At 39.9% G+C, this 17,308-nt stretch overlaps 1 protein-coding gene across 3 annotated transcripts in view; it reads right to left on the reverse strand.

The window, feature by feature from the left end:
• The window catches only part of Prdm1 (PR/SET domain 1), a 104,031-nt gene that overhangs the window by 24,638 nt on the left and 62,085 nt on the right, over positions 1-17,308 (reverse strand). The window contains exon 1 of one of the 3 annotated variants that reach the window (XM_010607199.2): positions 13,076-13,130. The exons of the other annotated variants lie outside the window; for them this stretch is intronic. The gene's annotated coding sequence lies outside the window, so the exon portion shown is untranslated. Of the gene's footprint in view, positions 1-13,075; positions 13,131-17,308 lie in introns of those variants that run through there. 3 annotated transcript variants of the gene reach the window in all.

Consider the following 17,308-nt stretch of genomic DNA (forward strand, 5'->3'; position numbering starts at 1 on the left):
CTCCCCTCCTCTCCTCTCCTCTCCTCTCCTCTCCTCTCCTCTCCTGGGGAGAAGGGCTTCCACCAATGCCCTTGGGAGGAAAGCTGCACTTGGGAGACCGGGAAGGCCTATAGTGTAAGCAAAAAGCGAGGTTGCAGGTAGGAGTGCTTTACTGGGCCAAGATGAAAGAGGAACCAGTGGACTTAGCAACAAAGGTGAAAGGGGAACAGGAAGGATGAGCTGTAAGAACAGAGGCCAATCATCTATGAGGCGGCAGGGCCAGTATGTGCAGAGTCCCCAGCAGCAGCAGGACAGGGACCCTGGGCTTTGCCTATTATAGTGTGCTCCCCTGGAAACACAGATTACTAACCAAAAGATGGAGGAAGAAATGTACCTCTCCTTGCTGGGTGGTGAACTCAGGGCCTTGGCACTGAGCTACATCCCCAGTTCGTTTTTTATTTTGTCTCACTAAGTCATTAAGTTGTCTCCAGTCCTCCCGCCTCAGACTCCCCGAGTGCTGGGATTACAGGTGTGCACCACTATGTCCAACTAGAATTTTTTAAATTAAAAAGGGGAGTAATTTCTTCTTGTCTTTTCCAAGGGGAGATTCAAAATTACAGTCTTGATTTTGTGTGTGCCAAGAGAATTTGGGGAGGATAAGAGACAGTATTGAATGAGTTAATAATGAAATCATCTGGATTGTTCTCCCTGCCCCCCCAAATTTCTCCAAAGGAGATTCATTAGTCTGAGTTGAGGACCATAGATCCCAAACGCCACCCATTCTCCTACTAAGAAAACTGAGGACCAGAGCAAGAAGCACACGAAGTGCATCCTTCTGTCTTGTCTCACGGTAACTACTTCCCAACTGCCCTGCACCTGGGAGGGGCAGCTCACAGGCTCCACTGCTGCTCAGGCACCAGCGGCACCCAGCTTGGCTGAACTCCAAACCCGGGAGGTCTGTGTTGGAGCCTCAAGCCCAGAGTTTCTGAGGTACAAGTGGGCTTGGAAGGGAGAGGAGAGGAGGGTTGCTCTAAATGTGAACTGGAGAGGACATTCAACAAATTCAAACCATCTAGTAGTGCCTAGGTTTGGAAAAAGGTGACTCATGCCTTAAATGCCTCCTTTTCCACCTGAGGGGTTGAGAGGTGATGAAGGAAAGAGAAGGCAAAGGTATTACAATAACAAACCTCATTCAATAGCTATCTTATCTTTTGAAAAACTCTCCACAGTTGACTACGAATAGGCCGAATAGGCCGTAAGCCAGAGCCCTTTTAACAAGAAGATAGTGTGGAGATTCTGAAGCCATCAGCCGGAGTTATCTGGTCTCCATCTACAGCCCATTGTTTCCTCAAAGTATACACAGGGGAAGCAGGATACCTATTAATTTTCAATAGCTGTCTTCCCCCTGCAGGTGCCCCTCAGGGACTGAAGGGCCACACTGCATCACCCCGGGACAGGACCCATCACAGAGAAAGTAACAGCTCAGTGTTTTTCAGGCAGGCTTCCAGCGGCTCCTTTGAAAAGGACAGAGACTGTTTTTAGGAGAGCTAATCCCACAACGGAGGGCCATTAACAGTATTAGGGTGTAGACTGCTACCAAGATCCTCTGGGGTAGAGCTTGGTCCTGACAATAGACAATTAAAGCTCATAAATCCAAGCTACTTGTTGCCGTTCTAATTCCTCCTAATTGTATGCTGCTTGTCCCTGGCTCCCGCATTCAGGGATGAAGCAAACTACTCTAATCTCCCAAGTACCTGACCTACTTTCCTGCAGAATGTATTCAGCATTCTTTTCTTCCCATCTGGACTTTTTCCTCTTCACCTTCTCCCCTCTCCTTCATAGTTTGGAAGAAGGAGAAGGAAAGATATTGAGGGGTGGCATATGCGGGGATAGGGCAGAAGGCTGCACCCAAATCAATCGCGGGGGTGCCTCGGATAGTTCACTGATGGGTAACAGCTAGTCGCACAGTGCACACGGGCACCCCAGTAATTAAACCGCACTTTGCATTAGGCTCAGCAAGTGGCCCAGGGCACACTTAGGACCCAACTGCTAGATCACTGCTCCCTGCCAACTATGCACGTGTGTGGAGCATATGCCTCAGTGATCCTATTTGTAGCTGACTTGCACTAATTACTCTGCCACCACCAGCTAGTGAGTAAAATGTTCATTCATCCTCACTCAGCATGGCCAAGGATGTAATTCCATCTAAACAACAGAGTTTAAAATGCCAGTCTGGTGCCTGCCTGCACAAGTGTGCTCTCCTCAATCTAGAAAGGAACAAAATCCTCTTGGCAGTTCAACCTTCGCCCCTGGGGTATATTTTTAATTCTAAGAAAGTCTTTCCAGAGCCGTATCTTCCAACCCTTCTTTACTCAGCATTCCGAAGAATGTATAATAATCTGTCCTTTAAAAATATAGCTTTGTAATTAATAGTAATCTCAACAATCAAGAATAATGTGGTGTATTTTTTAAATTTCCTTGTCTTTTGGATATGGGTATAAAATATTTACAGATGAAATTGCATGCTTTGGGGCATTTGCTTTAAATCATCAGGAGTAGAGTAAGCATACGGATGAAACAATTGCGGTCCACAGTTGATAATTATTGGCTGAGTAATGAGTACATTATTCTCTTGAGTATTTTAAAAAACATATTATAGCAAACAATCTAAAAAGGCAAAACTCAAAATTCCAGAGACTCCAATTAAGGCCATGAAGGTGTTTCACTCCAGCTTGCCACTTTTGTGTTAGTGGGAGGGGAAAAACACTGACGGAAAGAAGGCATCTGCCTGCTCTGTGGTCCTGCCCCCAGCAGCAAAATCCGCCTCGGGGTTCCCAGTCATCCCAGGGAATCACGTTTTTAGCAGCTGGCAAATGTAAGGTACTTTTTTTGTGCCCTTCAAGTATAACTATACAATCATACCTCAACTGTTTTTGAAACTCATCGAATTTGGTACTCAGTGCATTTTGATACGAAAAGTTTGTCCTGGTACTCAGTACTCACACTTCATTTGATACTAGAACTTGTCAGTGTCAGTAGCCCCATGCCTGGCTATCCTTTCCAGCCAAAACAGTCTGTACTCAAAGTTTTTGGTTCTCATTGTGCCTCCCAGAACCAACAGGGACAAGTGCCCATTCACCACTGTAGGTTTAATTTTTGTCCTTCTGATAAAAATGAAAATTGTGTCTTACTTAATATGATTTTATAGTGACCCTACTAGGAAATCATCAGATGCCCTTCTTGCTGGAAAACTTAAGTGCTATGGCAGTGTGTGGAGGTGACAGAACCATCTGAATTTCTCCCTGAATGATGCATCCTCCTCTAGACAGAGATACAGGGAATAAAATATTGCAGATAACTCACTTTTCCTCTGCATTAGTCTGAGCAAGCAAGGGGCTGGCAAGAACCCAACAGGGGCTCAACTGATAAACTGTGTCAAACTCCAACCATTTGTCAGCTCTGAGAGAGGAGAACAGGCTGAAAGATGGACTCAGGAAGCAGATTTATCTGGTGCACACATTAACGAGTACAAATACTAGTGGAAAGAAGTAAACACATTTACTCTGAGAGAAAGAACTAGTCACAGGCTCCTCACCGCTTAATTCGGTGTTCTCCACGCTTTCACTTCCGGCCAAAGGATCCAACTGGTCTTACATTTAAACAAATCAAAAGTATAGTTTCTTAACCAGTATGGAAATTCCTCAGGAAAAACTAAAAATAGAGATTCTATTTGACCCAGCAATTCCCTTTCTAGGTATCTTCCCCAAGGAGTTCAAGACATCAGATTACAGTAATGTGTGCATATCCGTGTTACGGACTCCTAATAGCTAAATCTTGGCAGCCCCCCACATGTCAACTAATGAATGGATAAAGAAAATGTGGTTTTTATACTGAGTGGAGTAGTATTGCATCATAATAAGGATAAACCCATGTCCTTTGTAGGAAAATGGATGTACCTTGAAACCATAATGTTAAGTGAAATAAATCAGACACATAAGCTTAAATCTCGCATGGTTGTTCTTATAGGAAAAGCCCAAAGTATACATAATTTAAAAAGCAAAATAAAAGACAGATAATAAGAAACAGGGAGGATATAATCATTATGTGCCTCAAACATGTACTACTAAAAAAAAAACTTTAAAAATTATATTTCCTTATTGATCTGTATTTCATTAACAACAAGTTTATATTAATATAAAAAGGTTGTGTCAGACTTGAAAAGTTTCTCTGGTGATAATGTTCCTCCTTTCTGTAGAGGAGAGGTTTTTCCAATATGTCACTGTGAATTAAACAGCTTGTTAAAATTATTCTTTAAATTGGTATGTGTATTACATTTATGCATCCATTCATATGATTTTGGACATTTTTGAAGCTTTTTCAATTTTAGAAGTCCAAATGGGCAGAAGTCAGTGGACAGAACAGAGTCACTGAAGTACAGAGACTGCCAGAGTAATGGTCACAGTGCCAGCCCTAGAAGCAGCCTTAGAAGTGCCCTCCTGGGTGTTGATTACGTTTTTGCTTATGCTTTACCAATGAACCCATCCTAATGAACAAGGATCTATCTCTGTGGTCTTCTCCCTGTGAGCAACTGCCGATATCTTTGAAAACCCCTCACTTGGCACAGTATCGAGCCTGCATCAGACAGTTTATCAGGGTGTCCCAAGTGGATGGGTTAAAAGGAGGTCTCTGGCCCCGCCTGTGAATGAGGCATCGCAGGAGGCCCTGAGGATATCTTCTCTTACTACTGCTCAGCCCTTGTACAAGCCTAAATGGTCCAGAGCAAAAGCCACAGGACACAAATGTTCATGTCCAGGGGGAGGGGAGAACCTACTTCTGAGAACAGCACTTGGAAACAAGTTCACCCACTGAAAACAAAAACTCATAGACTTTGCAAACGAAAGTGATTTACCCAATTCTTGTAAGATCTGCTTTTGTCTGGGCATGTATCTGCACATACCTCCACTGGACTTCTCCCCGAAAAATCTCCCCTGCCAGGATTAGGGCCATCCGGTCTTCACAGCCACCCCACCCCACAGTAATTAGGTTTAACTACAGCAATTAACAAAACAAACTCCTTGCTGCTTAGTGGGTTGATAATTCTGATTGCAAAATTGTTAAGGATGTGCAGAGCAGTTTAAAACAAAGGTAAATAAGTTATGCAACTATTTTGCGTATAATACATTTGTTTGTGTGTACGAAACAGAGTTGTACGACTTGAACAATGAAGTGGTAAGACGCTGAGACAGGAGGATCCTAAATTCAAGTCTAGCCTGGGCAATTTAGTGACTTAGCAAGACTGTATGTCTAAATTAATATGCAAATCAAAAGGGCTGATTGTAGCTCAGTTCGAAGGTCCTGGGTTCAGTTTCTAGTACTGAGGAAGAGAAAAAAAGATCCATTCTAAAATTAAATTTTGCTTCCTCATATATTAACTCAGATGTAATGAATCTAAATTACAATACAGCTTGTAGTGCTAGAGTTTTAAATTATTCAGAGATAAATGCCTCATTTTTTTCTAATAAGTGAAGTAACAGCTTTTTATGTCATTTTTTAAATGGAAGATTGATGTAAACATCATCAACACTATGTAATTTCCTCAATGCCTTCTGCACCAAATACTGTGATGTCATGTGTAAATTTTTCACAGCCTCTACCCCTGTAAATTGTTTTTATACTACTTCAATATTTGCTCATTGTACCGGGGATTTAGCTCTGTGGCACTGTGCCTGCCTCATGAGCACAAGATCCCGAGTTCAATCCCTGGTACCAAAAATCCCTGGAAAAAAAAAAAAAAAAAAAAAAAAAAAAAAAAGGAATATTTGTTCATTATTCAATAGTAGTGCCACATAAGATTTCACCAGTGTATCCAGAGATTAAATATTTTATTTTGGCATTTTCCTGTAGTGATTTTACGATCATTTTGTATTACCTTCTTTTGACTTTTAAAGCATCATGATGAAAGAATGAAGTTTTCTATAACTCGCCCTGCTATGGTTTAGATCTGAAGGTCCCTGTTGAGTCTCGTGCGTTTGGACAGTGATCGGAACATGGGGGCGCTATGCTCATCAGTGGACCATTCACTGAGGAGTTGTAGCTGCTGTGCTGTCAGGAGGTGGAGATGGGAGAAGGCAGGTCACTGCGGGTGTGGGCTGCTAGGCTGTATTCTTTCTCTGGCCTCTCCTCTCTGCTTCCCAGCACCACTCCCTTCTGCCACACAGCCTGCGGACTGTGGACTGACTCCACTGAAACTGTGAGCTAAAATACACCTCTTCTCCTTTAAGTTGCAAGAGTCAAATATTTTGTCGTAGTGAAGCAGTGACTAATAGACCACCTCAAAAAGGGAGCATCCGGGCCAGGGTTTTAGCTCAGTGGTGCCGCTACCTACCTTGCAAGGGCAAGGTCCTGAGTTCGATCCCAGGTACAAAATAAATAAATTAATGAATTAATTAAAGAAAGGAAAAAAAAAAGGAACATCTACATTTAATTAAGAACATGGGCTCCTTTCTACCGGAAGTCCTGATGGGCATTTAATCAGAATACAATTATCAGTATGTTAAAATCAGGAGATAAACACAATAGCTCCTGAAGTTCCAGGGAAGAGATTTATGAGAATCCGGGGCATTTTATGGTTAATATAAGGTTGTGTTTATCTTTTGGATATCACAAGAAACCATTGTTGATAAATATAATAATCTTATTCTCATCACTGGAAATTCAATAGTCTCAAAATATATAAAACTGATAATAGAGCTAAAATTATGGGTTTATATTATTTTAGCTCTTAGAAATCTAATTTAGAATAGGAAATGAGGATTTTTGAATATTGATTGTTTTGGAAATGAAGCCACTGATGATTAATAGCAAACTATTGTTTTGTTTGTTGATTTTTATGAGACAGGGCCTTATTATATAGTGCAGGTTCACTATGAACTCACTATATAGCCCTGGCTGACCTCAAACTTGGGGTGATCCTCCTGCTTCAGCCTCCCAAATGTTGAGATTATAGGCGTGCAACACTATGTCTAGCTAACAGCAAACTGTTCTTGCTTTCAATATATAGCTCAACTTAAAAAAATTTAATTTTAAAGAAAAGTTCTCTTGTAACATATTGATATATTCAATGTTGAGAATACAAATCAAGTTTCATTAGAATGTTCAAAATTAACTTTTTTCCCCTAATTTGGTTGATATTTACTATGGTTAATACTTTCATATACAAGTATTTGGGACTAATCCTTTTAAAATTATACAAATGATTAAACCAGAGTCTTAAAAATAGTATATACTAACCTTAAACACTGCATCTGAAATTTATACAACATATCAGTGAATGTTAATTTCCCCATCTTTAACACAGGGCCAAGAACTGGCTGAGAATGGGCCTCTCTTGGGCAGTCCACAGTGCTTGCTGAACTCCCCTCACCCACCCACAGTGTACTGCAATTCAGTACAAATCCTTCTGTATTTTGTCCTGTCCAAATATCTTACACAGTACATCTTTTACCAACACCTGTTTACATTACAAGTTTTTTTTTTTTCAGTACTAGGAATTAAACCGAGGGTCTTGTAGATACTAGGCAAATGCTTTAAGCCACTGAGCCACCCGCCCCCAGCCTTTTTATTTTGAGAGAGGGTCTCATTAAGTTGCCCAGACTGGCGTCAAACATGGAATCTTTCTGCCTCAGCCTCCTAAGTAGGAAGGATCACAGGTGTGTATCACCATGCCTGGCAATGTATAAGATTTTTCAACATTTCCAAAGAGTTCTTCTTGGTTTTACTATAAACAAATTTTAACCATATTTCATTGTTTTATATAATATTTAATATCATTACATAAGTACAACTAACATTATCAAATTTGGGAACAAAGATAAACAACTCGTGTTCAACATATAAATCAGAAAGTATAAAGTGGAAATGTTCAGGAATACAAGAGTGGTGCCCACTGGAGGGCTTTTTCGTAACAAAAACATTCACTGTGTTATGAGGGCCTGGAGAATATGGAAATAAACAGCAGGCTGGGCAGGCAGAGACTGGATAAGAACTCTTCTAGGTGGCAAGCCAATAACTAAATTCTTCCAAGCCATGCCACAAATGATAATAAGTTGTCTTGAAGCAGCTGATAAGGTTAAAAATCAAAAGGTGCTGTGATTTTTAATGTTTTTAGATTTTTTTATTGTTCACATTACTTCTGAACTATGAAATGTGATTTTTAGTAATCAGTAAACATTCTGATCTAAAAGGCAAAGGGCTATGATAAGCATCTATGTGTAGAAGGGCATCCAGTAAAAATATGGACTTTTTCATACATGGAATTATCTGAGACACATTGATTGAGTTTAACAACAAATAGTTATGAGCAGACCTCAGATCAGAAGCAACATGTTTTCCCAGGAGAAAATGCAAATGACTTAAAAAAGCTGTTCAAAGAATTAATGACAGAAAACTTCCCAAACAGAGGGGAAGAATTAGACATACAGATAAGCGAGGCATATAGGACACTAACTAGTCATGATAAAAAAAATCTACACCTAGACATATGATAATCAAGATCCCAGAAACCCAACAGAAGAACAAAATACTACAAGCAGTAAGAGAAAAGAAACAAATCACAGGCAAAGGAAAGCCCATCAGAATCACAGCAGACTTTTCAACACAAACCCTCAGGTCAAGGAGAGCCTGGAGTAAGGTATTTCAAGTCCTAAAAGAAAACAACCTACAACCAAGACTGATGTACCCTGAAAGACTCTCTTTCAAAATGGTCAGAGAAATAAGATACTTCCATGACAAAGAACACTTGAGAAACTTCATGAATACTAAACCAGCACTACAAAGAATTTTAAACAATATCCTAGAAAAAGACAATGAAGATCATAACACCAGGAGGCCCAACAGAGCAAATCAAATAGCCAAGGCAAGAAACTAAAAGGAGAGGACAAAAAATAAAAAGAGTCAACAAAAGGACAAAAACATGACAATAATAAGTCAATACATATCAGATATAACTATCAATGTTAATGGCCTCAATTCACCAATCAAGAGAAATAGATTGGCAGAGTGGATTAAGAAGCAAAATCCAACAATATGTTGTATACAAGAAACACACCTAGTGCAAAAAGATAAACATATATGTACCAAATATAAATGCGCCCAAATATTAAGTAACATGAAAAACCAAATAACCACTAATACAATTATAGTGGGGGATCTGAATACCCCACTATCACAAATAGACAGATCATCTAGGCAAAAAATCAACAATGAAATACTAGAACTGAACCAAGCTTTTGAATGTATGGACTTATTAGATGTCTATAGAGTGTTCCACCCCACAAAATCAGAATACACATTCTTTTCAGCTGCACATGGGTCATTCTCCAAGATAGATCACATACTAGCTCACAAAACAGGTCTGAATAAACGCAAAAGAATTGAAGTCATTCTCTGTATATTATCAGATCACAGTACAGTAAAGCTGGAGATCAATAGCATAAGAAACTGTAGGAACTTCATAAACACATGGAAATTGAACAACACTCTCCTGAACAATCAATGAATCACAGAGGAAATCAAAGAAGAAATCAGATAGTTTTTACAAATAAACGAAAATGCCAATACAATATACAGGAATCTATGAGACACAGTGAAAGCAGTTCTACATGGAAAATTCATAGCACTGAATGGCCACATTAGGAAAATGGAGCAAACTCAAATAAACAACCTAACGATGACTCTTAGACTCCTAGAAAAACAAGAGCAAGAAAAACCCAAAGCTCGAACAAGAGAGGAAATTATAAAGATTAGAGCAGAAATCAATGCAATGGAAACTAAGAAAATGATACAAAAAATAAAATGAAAAAATAAATGAATTGAAGAGTTGTTTTTTTGAAAGAATAAATAAAATTAATAAACGCTTAGCAAACCTTATCAAAAAAAAAAGCAAAGAAAAGGCTCAGATTCATGCAATCAGGAATGGAAAAGGCGAAGTCACAACAGGTCCCACAGAAATCCAGAGGATCATTAATAATACATACTATGAGAACCTGTACTCTAATAAAACAGAAAACACAGAAGAAATGGACAGATTTCTAGATACTTATGAATTACCAAAGTTGAATGAAGAAAATAAAAACATTTTAAACATCCCAATCACAATCAGTGAAATTGAAAATGTAATTAAAAACTTACCAACAAAGAAAAGCCCAGGTCCTGATGGATTCACTGCTGAATTTTACAAGACATTTAGAGAAGATCTACTGCCATTACTCTTCAGACTTCAATGTAATTGAAAGAGAAGCAATACTTCCAAATTCATTCCTGGAAGCAAGTATCACTTTGATTCCCAAACCTGGGAAAGATGTAACTAAAAAAGAGAACTACAGGCCAATCTCCTTAATGAATATAGATACAAAATCCTCAATAAGATACTAGCAAACAGAAAACAGAGGATTATCAAGAAGATCATACATCCTGACCAAGTCGGATTTATTCCAGGGATGTGAGGATGGTTCAACATACGTAAATCAATAAATATAATACACTGTATTAATGAAGTCAAGGACAAGAACCACATGATCCTCTTGATAGATGCAGAAAAAGCATTTGACAAAATTCAACAATGATTCATGATAAAAACTCTGCAAAAAATTGGAATAGATGGTCTATGCCTCAATTTAATAAAGGCTATCTATGAAAAACCAACAGCCAACATCATATTAAATGGCCAAAAACTGAAAACCTTCACGTTAAAATCAGGAACAAGACAAGGATGCCCACTATCACCACTCCTCTTCAATATAGTTCTGGAAACATTAGCCACAGCAATTAGACAAGAGAAAGAAATTAAAGCAATAAAGATAGGAGAAGAAGAAGTTAAACTGTCATTATTTTCTGATGATATGATACTCTACATTGAAGACCCAAAAAACTCCACCAAAAGACTTCTCAACTTAATTGACACTTTTAGCAGAGTAGCTGGATACAAAGTCAACACCCCAAAATCAATAGCCTTCTTGTACACAAATAACAGACTCACTGAGAAAGAAATTAGGGAAACAATTCCTTTCACAACAGCACCGGAAAAAAATGAAGTATCTGGGAATCAGTCTAACAAAAGAAGCAAAAGACCTCTACACTGAAAACTACAGCACTCTGAAAAAGGAGCTTGAGGAGGATATAAGAAAATGGAAAGATCTCCCCTGCTCCTGGGTAGGAAGAATCAACATAGTGAAAATGGCCATACTACCAAAACTGCTATACAGATTCAATGCAATACCAATTGAAATCCCAACACTATACTTCACAGAACTAGAAAGAAGAATCCAAAAATTCATTTGGAACCATAAGAGACCTAAAATAGCAAAAGCTATCCTAGGCAACAGACACATGGCAGCGGGTATAACAATTCCCAATTTGAAACTATACTACAAAGCCACTGTGATTAAAAACAGCATGGTACTGTTAAAGAAACAGACCTGAGGATCAGTGGAACAGATTGGAAGACACAAAAACAACTCCAGGTACACTCAGCTATCTCATCTTTGACAAAGGAGCTGACAGTCCCCACTGGAGGAAAGATAGCTTCTTTAATAAATGGTGTTGGAAAAACCGGATCTCAACCTGCAAAAGATTAAAACTAGACCCTTATCTGTCACCATGCACTAAATTAAAATCCAAGTGGATTAAAGATCTAAATATAAAAACAAAAACACTAAACTTGCTGGAAGATAAGTTAGGCAGAACTCCTGAATACATTGGCATAGGAAAAGACTTTATGAACAAATCCTCAGTAGCACGGGAACTAGCAGAAAGAATCAACAACTGGTGTCTCATCTTATTAAAAAGCTTCTGCACTGCAAAAGAACCATCAACAGAACTAAGAGACAACCTACAATGTGGGAAAAACTTTTTACCAGCTGCTCCTCAGACAAAGGACTATTATCTAAAATATATAAAGAACTCAAAACAACCAGCCCCCCCAAATATAAAGACCCAATTCTAAAATGGGCATCTGAAATGAACAGACATTTCTCAGACAAAGAAATAAAAGCAGCAAGTAAATATATGAAAAAATGCTCCACATCACTGGTCATTCAAGAGATGCAGATGAAAACAACACTGAGATTCCACCTCACCCCACACAAAGAATGGCTGCTATCAAGAAATCACACAATAACAAATGTTGGCGGGGATGTGGGGAGAAAGGAACCCTTATCCATTGTTGGTGGGAGTGCAGACTGGTGCAACCACTATGGAAGTCAATATGGAGATACCTCAAAGAACTAGGATTAGAGGTTCCATTTGACCCAGCCATCCTTCTGTTGGGTATCTTTCCAAAAGAATTAAAAGTATCATACCACAGTGATAAATGTGCACCCATGTTTATAGCGGCACAGTTTGTAATAGCTAAAACTTGGAAACAGCCCATCTGCCCATCAGTTGGAAATTGGATAAAGAAGATGTGGTTTTCTATAAAATGGAGTACTACTCAGCCATAAACAATGAGAAAGTAGATTCATTCATAGGTAAATGCGTATATTTTGAAGATATACTCCTAAGTGAAATAAATAAGTCACACATATGCAAATACAGAATAGTTTCTCTGGTGTGAAAAACTAAAATAGTACTCAAGATCCTAATGGGACAGTTAGCAACATGAAATAGGAAGAAAAGGACCAAAGGTGTAGCGACAGTGAGAGGGCTAGGGAAAGGGGAATAGGGAAAAGGAAAAAAATATGAGAAAATGTAAAAATGGAATTAAGGTGTTTGAAGGTGGGGAGAAGAGGAGGGGGTGAAGGGAGGTGGGGACAAGGGGAAAAAATGAGAATCAAGACCTGGCATGTAAAGGTACAAGATCCCAGTAATGAATGTAACTATACTGTATACCTAGAATGTACCAATAAATTCAATTTAAAAAAAAAAAGAAGCAACATGTTTTCAAGGTTCTACTTTGGGAGGTGAATCAGTGCTGATGTTGATAAAGGAAATATTTAGTTCAAAGTTAGAATGTTTTAAATATTACATTTAAAAATAAATTACTCTTTTACACACACGTAACCAATGCTCACACTAAAATTTCTGTAAATAAGGAACTCACCGTTGTTTCTTCAGATATTCCCACTTATATAGCTGGAGCTGCTGGAGAGCAGGAGCCCAAGGTCAGTAAGGATCGGAAATGAGAAGCAGTCTATTTGCATCTACGGGTGGCCCTGGAGCTCGGAGCTCCTAACCACACAAGTGTCAGTTCTGACGGCCAGGCGGGTGGGAAATGAGCAGATGCAAGACAGATTGAAAGAGAAAAGAAAATCAAAACGTGGCCCTTGAGTGAGGGAGAAAATCATCATTGCGGTTCTGGTTTTCCCACTCCTCTTTTCAGACCCCAGCTTTATTCCATCTGCTTGTAGAAATCCGTGAGGACATCTTATGTGTTCCATCCATAAATTCCCAACAGAAAAAGGCTTTAACACCTGAGATGATTTAAGTATTATTCCTCTCCACCAAGTGAGCCTTAAAAGCAGTCACTGTTAACCATAGGCATAGGTTCTAGCATCTAAGTACCATTTTTAAAGTGGAATCATAAACCCAGGCAAAGTGTGTGAGTTCAAGGCCAGCCTAGGCTATACAGTGAGTTCAAGGCCAGTGTAAACTCTATAGCAAGACCATGTGTTTCAATAAAATGAAATCATAAATGTTTTATATTTATTTATTTATTTTGGTACTGAGGATCGAACTCGGGTCCTTGCTCTTGCAAGGCAGGTGGCAGAACCACTGGGCTATAAATCCCTGTCCCCATAAATGTTTCATAACTCACTTTTTTCCCTTGCAACTGTGAGCATCTTCCCTTATGTACATCATTCTTAACTGCCACAGAGTATTCCAAAGTGCAAAATATATCATATTTTATTTAATCAATGATCAAATATGCATTACTATTTTTTTGAAGTGTCTTAAGGATCAAACCCAGGGCCTTGGTCATGTGAAGCTCATGCCTTACCACTGAGCTCCATCCCCAGCCCCAATGTGTTTACAAATGGTTATATAGAACATTGTGAGAAATTGGCAGTTCAAGCCTGAAGGTCAGGAATGCTCAGTCCATGGAAAATTACAATCTCTAGAAACTTAGCAACATTTTTTAATTTCAAGGAGAAACATACTCTTACACAGTAATTTTCTTTTGGTCAACCACTCACTATATAGGCCCACAGTAACTTGTCTGCAATTCCCAAATCCGAAAAGGGTCTGACAATTGAGAGTTTGACTTTTTATCCCTATTACCATAGATCAATCCTTACCACTAATGTAAAACAATGCCTATCCTCTCTTCTCTTCCAGTTTCACTCCTCTGCAATTTCCAGTACCCTCAATGCCACCAGAACTGCTGCTCTGAATTAGTCTCCCACCTTACCTCCCTTCCTCCAAACCTCCACGGCTCCCCTCACTGCTGAGCTGAGACTGTTGTCTGCTTGGCTATGCAGTATACATCTTAGATAAGAACGCCTTCCTGACAGTATAAACATCACTACTGCCTCTCCAAAATCTGAAATTGCTGAACTCAAAGTCACATTTAGACCCTGAGGGACACAGCTGAGGGCGTGGGACCTACATCAGGGTCAACCTTAGATCCAGATCTCCTTCCTCTGATGGTCACAGGCCTGTGGTCCCAGGCACAGTGACTGATCTTGGTCCAAACAAGTAAGCCTGTTGAGGTTAGTAAGTTGTCATTTGTTCTCTTTTCATAGAAATTTTAAAATTGCCAGTAACTTAAATAACAAAATACTTAGCCACAGGGCTGGGGAAGAAGCTCAAAGGTTCAGCACTTGCCTAGTGGGCACAAGGCCCTGGGTTCTGTCCCCACTGTGGCAGACAGAGATCAGAAACATGGCCTAAAAACCCAGTCACGTATTATCTAGGCAAAACAAGAAATGGAAATAATGGTTCCTTTAATATTGTTAAACTGAGGGCTGGGGATTTAGCTCAGTGGTTCTCCCACCTGCCTTGCAAGAACAAAGTCTTGAGTTTGATCCCTGGTACCAAAAAAAAAAAAAAAAAAAAAAAAAAGTGTTGAGCTGACCAGAAGACGTGGACAATGAAATAGCAAGATCATTTTTTTGAACATTTCTTTAAATGGGAGAAATAATGTGATATTTATTTATGATAAATGTTAACACCATAACAACCCATTTAACACTGGGTTTAGAGCCTCTATGCACCCGGACACACACATTCACTCATCACTAGGATTCTGGCTCTTGTTGGTTGCCGGCCAGTACCAGCTCTCCCTTCTCTTCCTCCCATGCAACATCCTCACTTCCCCTCCAGGGCCCACTGGAGTCAAATCTGCACACAACACAGGCTGCGGCTTCTGGGGAAGCTCAAAGGCCTGCTGGCATAAGGTTCCCTTCAAAGCACCCCTGGAAGTCTGTGTGGGATGAGGAGTATTGAAACCATCCTCTTTCCAAAGAAGCACTAAATCCACCCCACCATGTTTCTGTTCTCATTTACCAGGGGCTCAAGACAGAAATGGTTAGAAGGTTGTCCTGCAGCTCCCCCACACAGGCAGCACCACAGACAGCATACGCAGAGAAGCCACATACACATCTGGACAAAGCCTCCTCTGTGGGATATGCTGAAATCTGGGTATCTGGTGTTGAGTTTTATTAGAACTGGGTCAGAGAGAAACACTGACTGTGGGATGGAAAAGGAAACACACACACACACACACACTCTCTCTCTCTCTCTCTCTCTCTCTCTCTCTCTCTCTTGCTCTCTCTCTTCTCTGTACTCTCATTCTCTCTCCTCCTTTCTGTAACAAAGAATAGGAGAGCTGTGTTTGAGGAACTGAAAATCTTAGTCCAGGTGAGGCACACCTAGCCCTGTGCTGCATTTCAGTGTAGAGAGGACAAGAAAGGTCATAATTCCCAAAGCATTGACAGCCCAGAATCCTGCTTAAGACCTGTGTATTATTCCCCAAAACATCCCTGTAGAATAATTCCCAAGTTGAATTAGTTGTTACCTTTTAGAAAGCAAATTTATTCTTTACTTCTCTTTTTTCTGCCACAGAGAAATAATTAAGAAGGTTAACAAGACCTGGCATGGACACAAATACAAAGGTCCGGGCAAGGGCATTAGAAAACAGAACACATAGAACGCCACTAAAGTATACCCTGCAAAGGCTTTCATTAGTACTCCTCACACTTTGCTGCACACCAGAATGTCCTGGAGAGCTTAAAATATCGATGTCTAGGTTGCATCTCAATCTAGTTAAGAATGCTGGAGTGGGACCTCGGCACCCCTATTTTTAAAAGATCTTTGGGTTATTCCAATGTGCTGTTAAATTTGAGGATCACTAATTTGCTTAATCGGGTGCCACCTTTTAGATGCTATCCGCACTTAAAATATTCTCTTTCCTAATGCCTCCCAGCAAAGACAATGTACTGTGGTTGTGGGACAATGACAGGAGCAGCTTCTGAATGGATGGGCTGGATTCATAACAATCAGCCTCTGGGTTGACAGAGAACTGGGACAATGAGCCCGAGGACACACATTCTGTACACAAAGGTATTACTTAGGATGGTTCGTGTCTGTGGCCATGGATTATGTTTCTAATTTTAGCTATGAGTGAGCATTGTTCACTTGCATGAAAAGGGGACCATCACCAAGAATGCAGATGGATAAATACCAGTGCAATACACAATACAAGAAAACCAACTTGAAATTCTACATGCTACTGAACGTGGGTCAGTACTGTATTTCTTGTATTCATTTTTTTGCTAGACACACACACACATGTATAGATTCATCACTCTTTAATGCTGATCATTATCTGACTTGAAATATAAATGAAAGCCACGACAAGATGCATTCTATGGTTCAACCATACCATTATAAATCATTGACTGCTCAAAGAAACAGTCTGGAAGGTTATCTTGAGTTTTAAGCATTGATGCCCACCTGCAATTCGAGCCACTCAGGAGACTGAGGCAGGAGGATCACAAGTTTGAAGCCAGCCTAGCAATTTAGTAAGAACCTGCCTCAACATAAAAAAAACAAAAGGGGATGGGGCTGTAGCTCAGGGGCAGAGCACTTGCCTAGCACATGCAAGACGACTGGTTTGGTTTGAAAGCCAGCACTGCAAAAGAACAATAAAGTACTTTAGGATAGAAACAGCTGTTCCATGGAGTATGGCATAATGCCCAGCACTCGGTCAGAACCTAGTATGTTTTCACATGAACAAAGTGCAGGATCACTATGCTATAGAGCAGTGGCGGCAAACCTATGGCACAGTGCTTCAGTGGGCTGTCTGTACCATTGAGAGCTCTAAAAGGTCCAC

The sequence above is a fragment of the Fukomys damarensis genome, unplaced genomic scaffold (genome assembly GCF_012274545.1).
Source record: "Fukomys damarensis isolate Sample0158 unplaced genomic scaffold, DMR_v1.0_HiC HiC_scaffold_14, whole genome shotgun sequence".
Taxonomy (NCBI): domain Eukaryota; kingdom Metazoa; phylum Chordata; class Mammalia; order Rodentia; family Bathyergidae; genus Fukomys; species Fukomys damarensis.